Here is a 13,304-nt window from a genome sequence, read left to right as displayed (position 1 = left end):
CATCTCTCTTTCCTTTTTTTTCTGGTAATTTAAGCATTAGTAGTGTTGATAACCAATCTGGACTGCCTATGGCTTTTCTTTTGACATCAACAGTAATAATCTGAGAAGGAATCCCATTTATAAAACCATCCAGCAAAAAAGAATGTAACGAAACATGACAAGTGTATTTATCTGAAATATAAGTAGAAAAAAATATTGATTTAATATGTTACAGGCTACATTATTCACATTTTATGCCACTGATTAAATTCTCTCTCTTATACCTTGTAACTAATAGAATTAAATGACAAAATTAACAACATTTTTCCATTAAAAAGAAGTTAATTCTACTTTGGTATTCACTCTTGCTCATCAGGTCTGATGGGAGAACAGATTTTGTAGTACTGAGTCCAACACCAACATCCAGCAAGCTGATCTGACAGCAGACCTCTCTCCCTTTGGTGTCTCCGCAGTTTCCTAGGCTACTGTGCAGACCAGAATGCCACAGTTTTTAACACAGTCTTTCAGGACATCTCAACTCTGTCAAGGCAAAATAGCATGATGCCCTTGAAATCTGAAACAGGCCTCAGGAGAAATTCCTACCAAAAAGAGTCATCTTTAGGAATCTTGTATGAGATAAAAAAGTAAAGTTTCATGTGGAAATACATTCAGCAGCTCCCACTGCCACTAAAGGGCCGGATTTCAGATTCAACACATAGTAGCTGCATCTTTGGAGAGAAGAGTCTTTTCCACCAGCCCAAAAGTTGTCAACTTTTTAAAGTGTAAAGTGATAGCTTTGATAACACAGATGTTTCTGGAACTCTTGCTTCTCCCTCCTATCTCCTCTGGTTTGGTGATGGTGATTCCTGAATATACAGATCTACCAATTTTGGTTTTGTCCAGCTTACTCTAGTTTGAACACACATATGAGTGTAGCACCAAGATGAAACCACCCTGCAAGGGCTGCTGACAATCTTGAGTGTGGTGGGATGGCTTCATGCATGATAAAGAATGTTTCAGTTGAAACCATTGCAGATTTACAGATACAGTATTGATGGTAAACTCGTACCATGAGACAAACTGGTCCTCACATAATGTCATTGAAATCCCTTTCAAACTTGACTATAAAACCCAGTAAATCCATGGAGACTGGCCCCATACAACCCCTGCTTCTGGTCAACACAACACCTACAGCAAGTCTTTTTATCTGATTGCTCATCGTCTCACCATGAGTAATGTGACAAGCATTTTGAACAGAAATAAGAGACCTCAGGTATTTGGGCATTAAATGGATGAGCATTGTGAAGAAGCATACTGCAAGGAGAATGTATAATGCAAACAGGGATGAGATAAGAGATATCTGATTCACAACGATCATGCCTTTTATATCCAATATATGGGTGGCTAGCAGGTCACATAGCAGGAATTACAAGTAATAGAAGCGGGCATGAGGAAGCAATATTTTTACTTGAAAGGACTTGTAGAGGGATGAGAGACAATTTGCATAAAACCATACAGAGCAGATTGGAACAGACAAGCCTGCTGATATCAAACACACGCCAAAGGAAAATTACAGAAGAACAAGGAAGTTATTGTAGAGAATACTTCAATATCCTAACCATACCCGAAACCAAGAAATCCTCTAAAACCACCAGAACAACTGCCTAAAGGGCTTAGGAAAAGGACCCAACCTTCTGCTAGAAAAATATCACACTGCTAGTGACAAAAATGCCTGATTGGTGCTTTTTCCCTTTAAATTCTCCTAAGCATCAAAATACCCACGCAGACAAGGAAAAAAAAAATAGCTTAGGATAAATGCAAAAGTTCCTGCTGTATCTGTGTTATCTAATAACTATTTTTTAACACCGTTTTGTGAACATGAAAAATCAGTCAATGCCAGAGGTATCTTTTCTAACAGCGAATATTTTGGAAAGTTTCTTGTCTCGAGTTCAACACAAGACCTTTAAAAAATAAGAGCACAAATGGCTCTAGTTTGCAAGAGGATTGTAAAAACCATTGTGATGATAAGTATCAGTGTTCTAAAATTACAAGTCCAAGATGTTGCTTCAGAGGCACGTGTCAGAAATGACGGCAAAAGGCAGAGCAGTATGTAGGCAGAAGTGTGAAAGAAATCTAGGCAGAGGTGTGAAAGTAGTTTATAGTTCATTAAAAAGAGGTAAGAATGCAGAAAACTCCCAAGCTGCAGCTGCCCAGCCCTGAACTCACTTGAATAAGGTCTGATGAACGCCCTGGACAGCAAACACCCTTCCAAAGCCACAGTCTCCATTAATGGGAGAGAAAAAGTCTGTGGCAGAGGGAGAGATGGAGGCTGTGGATGCAGTGGAATAATCATGCTTGGAGGAAAAAGCCACTGTCTCTTATGCAATGCCACACTCATTTCATTGTCTGTATTCTAGAGGAATCATATGCTTGATGGATGAAGCCAGAAGATCCCAGTCCAGGTAGAGAATTGTAATGCAATAACCCGTGAGTTATTTATTAGAGAGTGATCAGATGCCAGGCAATGTTGGGAGGAGAGAAAGATGCAAAAGTCAGCAATGGGCTATAAGGCCACGTTCCTGCAAGCAGCAAGGAACACTTATAACCACAGCCATTGGATGGTGCCATGCAGACAGGCCCTTTTCTCCCACTGCACCCCTAACGGAGGAGAGGTCAGTAAAGCATGGTGATAGCCATGCTATTTTTCCAGTAATGCAGAACTGTGAAAAAATCTTCAAAGCAAGACATTGGGAGGGCAGAAAGATCCATTGTGGTCTACAGTGAGTAAAGATTTGGTGTTCCTGGGACCTGAGAACTCATTCCTCCATCCAGCCCCCTGCCTGGCCCTCCCCCCATGGCACAATCCTACATAAATTAGAGTGAAACCAGAACCTTTTAATGCCAATGGAGTAAGGTGGGACACCACTCAGCAGTGCTGAGCTTAAGTCTGGCTGGACGCAAAGGATGAACACACCTCAGCATCCAAAATCCAGCATTACGTCTCTGCTGGATGACACTTCGGAGGTGACACACATGAATAGTGCTGTTAGGCACAGATAACACAATGCCACTTAGGTGTCTCACAACAGGCCCTTGCCAGTAATGAGCTTTAAAGAAACAATGACTCATGGTAATACAAACTGTCACAAGAACGCGCAGGAAAGGATATGAGATAGCTCAAGGACGATGGCACACAGCCTGCCCTGTGCTCTGCTACACACCCCTTCCCACGGGCAGATGAAGGCACAGATAATACAACAAGATGAATAGACAACTGCATTGAAGCCCGATGAATCATTTCAATCCTTTCATCCCCCTTCCTAAATAACCTTCCTTCACTGTCAATAAAGTTTCAACTGTTTCTTTTGCTACTGCCCCTCCTATGAGCAGCTGCTTCTGTGAATTTCTGCCTCTGTGGATTTCTGCCCTGCTTCCTCCTGGCTGCTGCGGTGGGACCAGGCACTGTGGTGTCCCCATGTCACCAGCCTGAGGAGCCGGGACCTGTCTCCAAAGTGGGAATTCGTGCCCTCCTAGAGATAAAACCACTACAAGGCAGCTTTTATGCAGCTCTCTGTCCATGAAACTGGCCTTTACAAGGCCCTTTTCTCATCAATATTTCTTCCCTAAAGAGTATATTCTGGAATTAAAAATGAGCATTTTCTTACCTGCAGCACCAACCAGCTTGGATCTGGAACCCGAAACTGCAACCAGGTCTTAAAGCATTGCGTCCACACATGGTGCAAAGAGCACAGCACTCTCCACCTCACACCTCTGCTGCATCATTCAAACCAGTCAAAAACCTGAGTCCATGCAAAGGAAGAAAACACCAGCAGCTTTTCAAAGCAATATTGAATAGGACCTTGCTGAGCGAGTAGCTGCTCAGAAGGAATGTTTATGGCAGAGCTATAAACTCATGAACAAATTAAAAGGATTTACAAGAGTAATTCAGTCTCAATCCAAACCTACTGAACAGCAGAGGATGATTCTCCCAGAGTACGAAGAAATAATTAGCGCTGCGCTCTTGGAAGAGGCTTTAGTATCATTTCTTGCCCCACCTATTTAAAAAAATATATATATCATCCTTTCAGTTACGCCAGCAAGTGCACAGGAAGATCATTCCTTATCTCTTCATTGCTTCACCTGGCTCTTTTTATAGGCCCTTTGTTCCCAGTTCAATCCACCTGTTACAAGATGCTTTGCTTTTTTTTTTTTTTTTTTTTTCATTTTAATGACCCAGCACTTTAAAGTCCAGATTTTAATTATATCAGACACTGAACTCAAAGCCTCCATATAAACTGTTTGAAGCTCAGTGGGCCATATAAACTGTTTGAAGCTCAGTGGGCTTGCATATCTGTTTTGAGCTAGAGATGACATTTTATATACTGCTGATGTTACCTGTTATCCCACTTGTCTCATCATATGGATGGAAACCTGACTTAGACACCTAACCTGAGGTGTGCAAAGGTCTACCTGAAAGGGATACCTGAAAAGCTCTCTACAAGTCAATGGCAGCAAAATCAGCAAGAAGTAGAGAAGATCCATGAACAAAGTTCAGAGCCCTTAAAATTACAGAAAATAATACCAAAGTCTAAAGATGAAGAGAAATGTTCTTCCTGTGAATTATCAAACTCATGTAGATACTATACTGCTCTGTTAAGTCTCAGAGGATGAGCCAAAGTCCTTTACAAAACCTGCAGCATCTCCAGCATCACTGTTGGTATTAAAATCACAGAGGCTTTCACACACGTTCATTCAAAAAGTCAAGGTATGCACTACGGTTGTGCTGGACACGGGCTGGGCTAGCCTACATTTCTATAAACCAAGAATACAGGGACCGATGCACAGAGCAGGTCCATCTTGTGTTTTTCACCAACCCAGAGGAACTCTCCAGACTTTTTTCCCTTTAGACCACCAAAGGAAGCATTAATCAAGCAAAAGATGGGAAATTATGACACCTCGCTGCTAAAGTTCAACCCAAGTGGCCAAGGCAGAGCTGATAGCAGGCTACAGGTGACTATCCATCAAATGACCACATTAAAATGTCTGGCTTAATCAGGACAGCAGCCAAGGACAATATTTTTCTGCTAACTTTCACAACAGCAGGTACAAAGGCAGTCCCCTTGAAACACTGGTCTGCAAGCATTCAATACAGCATTCGGTTAACGAAACAAAATTCCAAATAGGAAGTGACAATGGAGATGATGACAGCCCTATTGTCAGTAATACAGCTGCAGTTGAGACTGCTGTAGATATCATCGTAACTACTCTGCAAAATACTGCTTATGTGGGAGAATATCCTTACAAGACAAAAATATCCATTTAAAGAAGAATATCCTTAAAAGGCAAAATGAGGTGAATATTCCAAATTGCACCATGTAGCCATTAGAAAAATACTGGATTGCAGTCTGACTTTGTGCTCTGCACATTCCAACCTCAACACGAGGAAATGATAGCATGTTGGCACTGTTAACAGTAAAGATGCTCCACATCCATGGGAATCCCCCAGGTTCTTCCAAGCCGTGTGGCTGAACTGCAATGGCTGCAGAGCTGCTCAGCAGGGCAGGTGTTTGTCCTCAGCACAGCACTGAGGCCTGGCACCACTGCGTGACTCAGCCACTCACAGGATGTCATTAATCAGCAGCAGATTAATCAGTTCCCAGCCCAACTGCTAATCAGAGCTCTGCACTTGCCCTTGCTTCTCTTAAACCAGGTTCCTCCTCACTGTCACACCTAGCAGTCATAACTGGGGCTGGGTCCCCATCTCATGTGCGGTAGCACGGAGCCTTTTGGGGGACAGTTTCCAGCACAGGTTTTTTTTGTCAAGGATGAGAGTTTGCAGATAAGTGGGCAGGGAGATGAGAGCCACGTCACCAAGGTCACAGCAACAGCCAGCTCAGTGACTAGTGCAGTCCTAAAGGAGGAAATGGTGCTAATTATGTGTTTTTCTGGAAGAAAGCTACTAGTCTAAGGGGGAAACTCTGTCTGTGGCATTGCAAGCTGATAGGAATATCAAGCACTGGAGCCAGTGACCTGAATAAGTAGTTATGGGATGCGCTTAAAAGTCATTCTGGCAGAGGCTCTTGCTTAAGTGAAGTGTATGTATCAGCATCTGCCAACTAAGCGAGGATTTTTGTCTGCCATGTGAGCTAATTTATGACCTATAAAAATGATAACTGCAAACACAGATAATTTATTCAACCCCCCAAAAATCTCTTTATCAATGACAACTGTCTCTGCTGTGTTATTTATTGCTGCTGCTTTTCACTTGGAGAGGTTTGGTGGAGAGGATCATTATATAATTAAATGGATATAGATAGAGCAGAGACACACAGCACGTCAGACATCTCTGGCAAGGGACATCACATTTAGCCATGCACATTAGCCAAAGTACATTTCCCCACTTTGCCCAAGTAAAAATATTTGTCAGGCAAATGATGGATTCTTATGATGTTAAACAACGAAAGAAAAGTTCAGAACACGTACACAGCAGCTTCAGTTCAAAACAGACTGCAGCAACAAGCTCAATAATGGAACTTTTAAGTTATAGATACATGTAAACCAAACGGGAGGCTGAGAAACTTCCCTTCTTAGATGGATGAACTGATTACCTAGAGAAAGAAACACCATTAATTCTTGTCCAGGAGAAAGTAAAGATGCACAGAGCGACAATCCATGCATGATCTGCTGGACAAGGCCTTGGGTGCAACACACAGCCCCAGCAAGCAGCTTCCAGGAGCCCAGCTGCACAAGCCCATGGTGGGGAGCCCTGCCCAGCAGGGGCTGCAGGTGAAGCCCCTGTGACCACGTGGGAGGAGATAAGGGAGATGGGCTGCTTCATGCTGGGTCTGCATGGCAATTCCGTAGTGCAGCTTTTCCATGTGGAGAATGAGGAGGGGTTAGCCTTGTTTTCCAAGAGAGCTAAAAAATAAAACACTTTGATGTGTACGCAGTACTTTGAGATCCTAGGATAACAGCATAGGGAATCATTATTATTATTATGACAGAAGGCATTTTTGCTTCTAATGCAGAAAGAAAACAAATAGCAAGAGGGTGAGGTTCAAGAGACCTAACATTCATTTTATTTTTTATTTCTGAACATTCTAATTATTCAATAATTGAAAGCACGTATGTTCAGTTGCACATATGCAGCAACCCAGCTCCAGCCCCTTCTGAAAACCAGTTGCTGGCTATAGAGGTAAGAACGTGCCAAGCAAAAACAAAGAAAAAATACACATATATAAAGAAAAAAGATTTTTTATACTTCTGCAATTCACAATGATTTTCTCAATCCAGCCAGGATCTGGAGAAGTATTTGACAGTGTCTGGGCTTAGAGCCATGGACAGTATCCACTGTTTAGTGCTGTATAATTTACAAACTCCTGTTCTTTCAACAACTCCTCTGAAAATGAAATTGTTAAGTAAATATACAGCATGAAAACAACTCTGAAGAACAGAGCAGCTCCTCTAATATCATTCAAAAGGTGATGGCCCCTGGAAGAGAAAACAAATTTCTGCAATCTGCCAGAGCTAGGAGAACATCAAACAAACCAAGCAACATAAAAGTTACGAAAAAGGTTTTGCATGCCTCGTTTTCAGCACACAGTAACTTCATCTGCACAGAGATGGGCCCTTACATGCTTATGCCATCCAGGCAAACAGAATTCATGGGACTGTGCTGGGCACTGATAACATCAGATTACAAAATGACAGCAGTCAGAGAGAAGTACGTGTGTTTGCCGACACTGCTCACGCTGCTGGGCCACTGCTTTCCAAAGGTGCTCATTATTTCAGACACTGCTCCAGCTGCTTCACTTGGCTTTCTGGAAGGTGTGGTGATGCTTCACTCATTGCTCACAAAGCACAGAGCTGCCCAGCAGTGCCTGGTGGACACCGTCAGTGTGGAGCAGGGCAGCAGGCAGAACGCAACGCCTGTCCCACAGGTAGGTCAAAAAACTTAAGAATTGCTCCTTCATTAAACATATTAGAGACTCGGCCTTGTTTGCCTACTGATATCCTTGAAGGAAGGGAATACAAAGATGAGGGTGTGAATGCTATCTGCTGTATCACGCTTTCAAGCTGCTAGGACAGTTTTATTTGCTTTATAGTAATTCATTGCCAGCTTCACACATAAAAGTTAAACATGCTTTTAAAATGATAACACTCAAAAGACAGTTTCCAGAAAGGAGAAAAAAAAAAAAAAGTACCAGAACGCAAATCTCTACTTGAAAGGGGTGAGGTGGAGGTTATGGAAAAGTGTTCCCAGGTTTCTCTCCTCACTCCAGTTTGCACGGTGACCCAGCAGTGGGACACAGGCACCCACAGCACCCACAGCTCCCTGCTCCTCAGCCAGCCCAGCCCAGCGATTGATCCAGTGGTGGCAATAGCAGCCTATGAGAGCTCTGCTTAAATGGAGTTATGAAAATATCAGCCACCGATCCAGAAGTTCTCAACAATTTCAGTGATGCGAGGTCACTCCTAATTGCCTCCATCTTTCCTATTCTCTCTCCAGAGAATAATTACTTCAAGAAACAAAGTCCTGGTTTATTTTACTAAGATCCAGAAATTCCCTGCTTTTATAACAACAAGCAACTCCCCTCTTCTTCCGCTTTGGACTAAGGAGAATATTACCACTGTCAGTTATGTGCCGGGGAACTGTTAACCCTTAACATCCATGTGGAGCAAAAATAAACTGCAGAAATAATCGCCTCATATGTTTAGAATTACTCCATACTGTTAAAACTATCGTGTGTTTTGCTTGTTTGTAAGTGGGAAGAACAAGACCTTGCTTCCAAAGCATTTATTCTGTAGCTTAGCCAGAATTAAAATTCCCGTGGAACTGCTAGTTCAGAGCAAGCCGCAGCATTTCAAAACTTCCCTTTTGATTTTTCGGATTCAAAAGGGAAAGAGATTATGGTAAAGCAGCCTACAGTGCCAGGCTTAGGCACAGAACAGCGTGATTTGATCGTTGCACTGAGCTCGAGAAGAAAGGCCGCGTCACGGTGGTAATTGTGAGTGAAAAGTGGAATTTTAGTGCTGGTTCTACAGTAGCTGTTACATGTCAGGGGAGAATGGGCTGGCTCCCTCTAAGAATTTCTCACTGGCATTTTTATCGTGTAATTACTGCTGTGACACTGTAGTATTGCATTATTAAACATTCAAGAAAACTTTATTTTGGGCCAAACCAGCCCTCGCTCAGTGCTTTTAGGAACTTGTTGGAAACAACCTGCAAGGATGCCTCTCAGTGGATGGTGGTATCCATCCCACAACCTCTTCTCTGAAACCTCCTGAGAAGGTTGAAACCTGCTAAGCCATCCCTGTTATCCAGGTCTTCATCACAGCTGTTCCCTCTAACTGTTCTGAGATCCATAGACACTTTGGTGAAATCACTGGATATTCTGAAATTAAACCATTGACATTCACATTGACTGGATTCTGGAAGTACAGACATATGGTCATCATACAGCTCCAGTTGCCTGAGGTGAGAAAGGCTTCCTCTAACCATGCCCTATCCATAGCTAACACATGGGTACCAAGACATCTTGAACTACTGGGAAAACTGGAGGGAGGAGTTTAACACAATATCTCTTATTTCCTTGAATGAACTCAGTTGTAAATTAACTTATTAACCTCTTTCTCTGCATCTCTAAATTCACAATGCAGATTTGCAGTTTCAGCAAGTTGTTTCAGGATAGATGGTCATGCTCTCAGAAGTGTACAAGAGAACCAAAACTTTCTTTGAGGCTCATCCATCACCTGGAAAGATTTCCTGGTCATGAACACGATGCGACGGGTGTTAGAAAAGGAAAGAGCTGCACTCTGGTCAAACTAGAAGGATTCTCAGGAAAACTTATTTCTAGAGGTAAAATGACAACGAAAATCAAAGATTACATTTCTCAGGTGTCAATAAAAATGAATACGTTGTATCCTAATCTTAAATTAAACATTTACCAACAGACTATCTGCTTCTCATCTTAACATTGATACACATTTTATTTCTCAAAGGAAGTGGCAACAGTTGCTTAAGAAAAGTGAAGAAGCAATGCAAACCCTTCTCTGCAGTGCTTGGTGCCTCCATCAGTGCCTCTCCTTTCTCGTGTGGAATCATCAGTAGGAAAAGCACTTACTCTGAATCTTCAGTGTTGGAAGATTTTGTAGACCAAACAAGGGTATTTGTTTGACATCAGAACCTCATTTGACATCAGAACCCTTTCCTCTGCTCTAGGCAGCTATCTAGTTTCTGGATTATAACGTTTTCTTGCATTCCTTTCTCAATCCACTTAATATCACCCTGTTTCTAAATCCACTTGGCAAGGCTGAAGTGTAATCAGCGCAGTATAAAAACCTGCTTTAACTGTCTGTCCTCTGCTGTCTGCCATCAGGACAGTCTACACTCTATTTAATGCCTAAATGCAGTGTAACTTCCTCAGTGCTGTGCTTCTCCCCAAGGCCAGAACTATTCACGAGAGAACACCCCCAGTACAGCACAGCAATGCTCATATCACACATTAGCTTTTCCCTGGGTGAAGAACAAGAGAGGAGTTTATTATGTGGCCATCAACCACTACAGCCAGCATTTCATGATCATTTTTATTATCACTAGCCTTCTACATTCTCTCGCTTATGACTTTTTGACAATGCTTCTTTCCACGATAGCACTGTCCATGTGTAGCCTGAAGCTAGAAAAATATTTTTCCAAATAAATTTGATAACAAATCTCATCACCTGATTTCCAGGTTCGACAAGTATTTTAAAAGCCCTTTATATCACATGTCTGGAATAAATGATCTAAACTTAAGATTCGAAAGGTGAGGTTGTGCATGTTCCTACAATGGGATTCTCAGCAAAAATAAAGATTTTGCATGTCAGTAAGACCAGGTGCATGAAGATTGCAGTGCAGGAGGTAATAATGATTTTAGCAATGCAGCATCCTGTAAGATAGGTAAGAATTCTGATCCTCACTTACAGTGGGAAAGTTGGAGCACACACATGAACAGAAAAGTGCACAGGCACAGGAACCTGCAGGAAGGAGGGAGCTTGGTCCTTTCAGCAAACTGCTTTTTCCATTTTCCTTTCCATCCAGGAAAACCACTGTGAGACCACAACGATCAATCCCTCCAAAAGAAAATCAAGAGTATTTGCTGGAGAAATAATACCTTTTTTTTTTTTTTTTCAGCAATTTGTAAAATCTACTGTTGCACAAATGGATATATTGGGTCTCCATGGAGGAATCCACATAATCACCTCTTCCCTCTGAGCCTCTGCTATGCGTTAACTCTGTAAACAGCTTAGCAGTGCAGCCCAAGGCCACTACATCCTCTGCTGGCTTCTTACCCTTACAGGCTCACCTGCAGCTAGGGATTTTTTAAGGGAAGGCACTGAATTTCTAGTATCGGGATTCAGCCCCTCCAAAGTTCCCCATGTGCATCACCTCCTGCCACGAAGCTGTTAGCCAGCTCATGCTAAGGGTCCTTACAGCTTTTTGGATCCCTCAAAATCATTAGGAAAGTGGACAGGAGAGTGTAAAAGTGGTGATCCATCACACTCCTATCCACACACTGCCAGAACTCACCTGCATGAGGGCAGGCACATATTGCTTTAGACATCCCACCTAGATGGGCAGTCTACAGGTGCAGAGGAACCAATGCAGAGCCCAAATTGGAAAAAAAAAAAAAAAGATGGGCTTGTTAAAAATGTCACATATATAGAAATGATTTTATTCATTGTAACGTGCTACAACTCCAGGAATATTCCTGATTCAGCTACACATCTTAATGCAAAACTACTGGGGGAAAGAATAACATTATGTGCTACCAATATTGTTCTATTGAATTGGCTGCAGTATTTTCAATAGACATGAAGTTTTTGGATAATTAATGATTTTATTTCCAGAACACAGCTGCACTTTTCCACTATTTTGATATCCCTGAGAAAATTTCTACTGTGTTAGAAGCAAGAGACTGTCTCTACCTTGACACCAGGGGCACATATGAGTGTTACATCACAAAGTAGCATATCTGTCTCTCTGAAGATGCCCTGATATAAGTGTATATCAAAAATTCCATGTGACTGGGACAGGCTCAGGTATTTCAGACCACCAAAAGCACAGCTATCTGCAGAGAATATGTTTTTCTGATTAGTGAAGCCAGCTTCTGGCCCAGGATGAATCAGCACACTGCCTGCTGAAGTCTCCCCTCATCAAACACTGCGGTGAGTGCAATCCCTGTAGACAAACACACAAGGTGCAGGAAGCCATCTCACCCTGTACCTCCCAAGGACGCACAGTCAAAGCAAAGGTTAATACACACAGCCCCACACTGACATTTCTATTCAAGACAAAGGTTTTATCTGTGTAAACAGCCACATCTTATTGCTCTGTGTCTATAGCATGGTGGTGTTAATTGGAAAACACCGTGTACTGTGTGCAGATGAACCAAATAACAGCCTGCCTCTCCCAGGAACAACACCTTGCTGGGGGTCAGCGTGCATTTTCTGTGTCAGAACAGCACGTTCAGCACGCCCGCTGCATAGCTGATCACCTGTGGACAAATAAGGCCAAGCACCCATTGTCAGAGGTGCCATTGGAAATGGTTGTTTCGTTATTAACAAGAACGCAGGTTGAAAAGTTCGTTTGGATTTGTGTACCTGTCTGGGGCAGCCGGCTTTTGAGCCAGGAAGCAGCATCAGTGGTTTAATGGTCTTTTATGATTTCCTTGAAGGCTGCGTGTTATCGCAGTCACAGTTTGTGAAAGACAGTGGACTTTCTACCTTCTGATATAAAAAGGATAATAAGAACTCTGTGCAAACTTCAGCTTGTTTAGACTGGGTGAAACCAGCACATCATCTATCAATCTGCTTTTCTGATCGTTTGAATATTGGAAGCATGGATTAAGCTCTCCTCAATGAATATAAGAAAGTTTCTGCACTTTGGATGACCCTGCTGAACTTTGCAACGCTGACTTTTCAACACCCCTGCTGAAAAAAAGCCACTAAATCTTACCAACTATCTCTTTGTTGTCTCTTGCTTTTTCCCAGCCCCTCCTTCCGATCTTACCAAGCCAGTTGAGCTGCACTTTTCACCTCCTCTGTTGACATGAAATGAAGTAATCACATTTATTTGAATATTCACTACAGATCTTGTCGTCGTCTCAGTTTATTAGCCAAGAAGATAGTGTTTCAAGAGTAAGTCTTAAAACTTTACAGCATGGATCCACTCACTCGCTAAAAGCAAAATAAGTGAATTAAAACCTCAATTCATAAAGCAAATAAATGTCATGTAGACACACTGCTGAAATCAAGCCATGAAAGCTAATGAGCCTGCAGAATAA

The 13,304-nt window shown here is 42.2% G+C and overlaps 1 protein-coding gene across 8 annotated transcripts in view; it reads right to left on the bottom strand.

The window, feature by feature from the left end:
• MECOM (MDS1 and EVI1 complex locus) overlaps positions 1-13,304 on the bottom strand; it is a 298,479-nt gene that overhangs the window by 123,530 nt on the left and 161,645 nt on the right. The window contains exon 1 of one of the 8 annotated variants that reach the window (XM_052687094.1): positions 3,645-3,726. The exons of the other annotated variants lie outside the window; for them this stretch is intronic. The gene's annotated coding sequence lies outside the window, so the exon portion shown is untranslated. Of the gene's footprint in view, positions 1-3,644; positions 3,727-13,304 lie in introns of those variants that run through there. 8 annotated transcript variants of the gene reach the window in all.

Source organism: Tympanuchus pallidicinctus, unplaced genomic scaffold (genome assembly GCF_026119805.1).
Source record: "Tympanuchus pallidicinctus isolate F22 unplaced genomic scaffold, pur_lepc_1.0 scaffold22, whole genome shotgun sequence".
Taxonomy (NCBI): Eukaryota; Metazoa; Chordata; class Aves; order Galliformes; family Phasianidae; genus Tympanuchus; species Tympanuchus pallidicinctus.
Note: the sequence above shows the minus strand (reverse complement) of the source record. Positions and strands in the feature narration are given on the sequence as shown.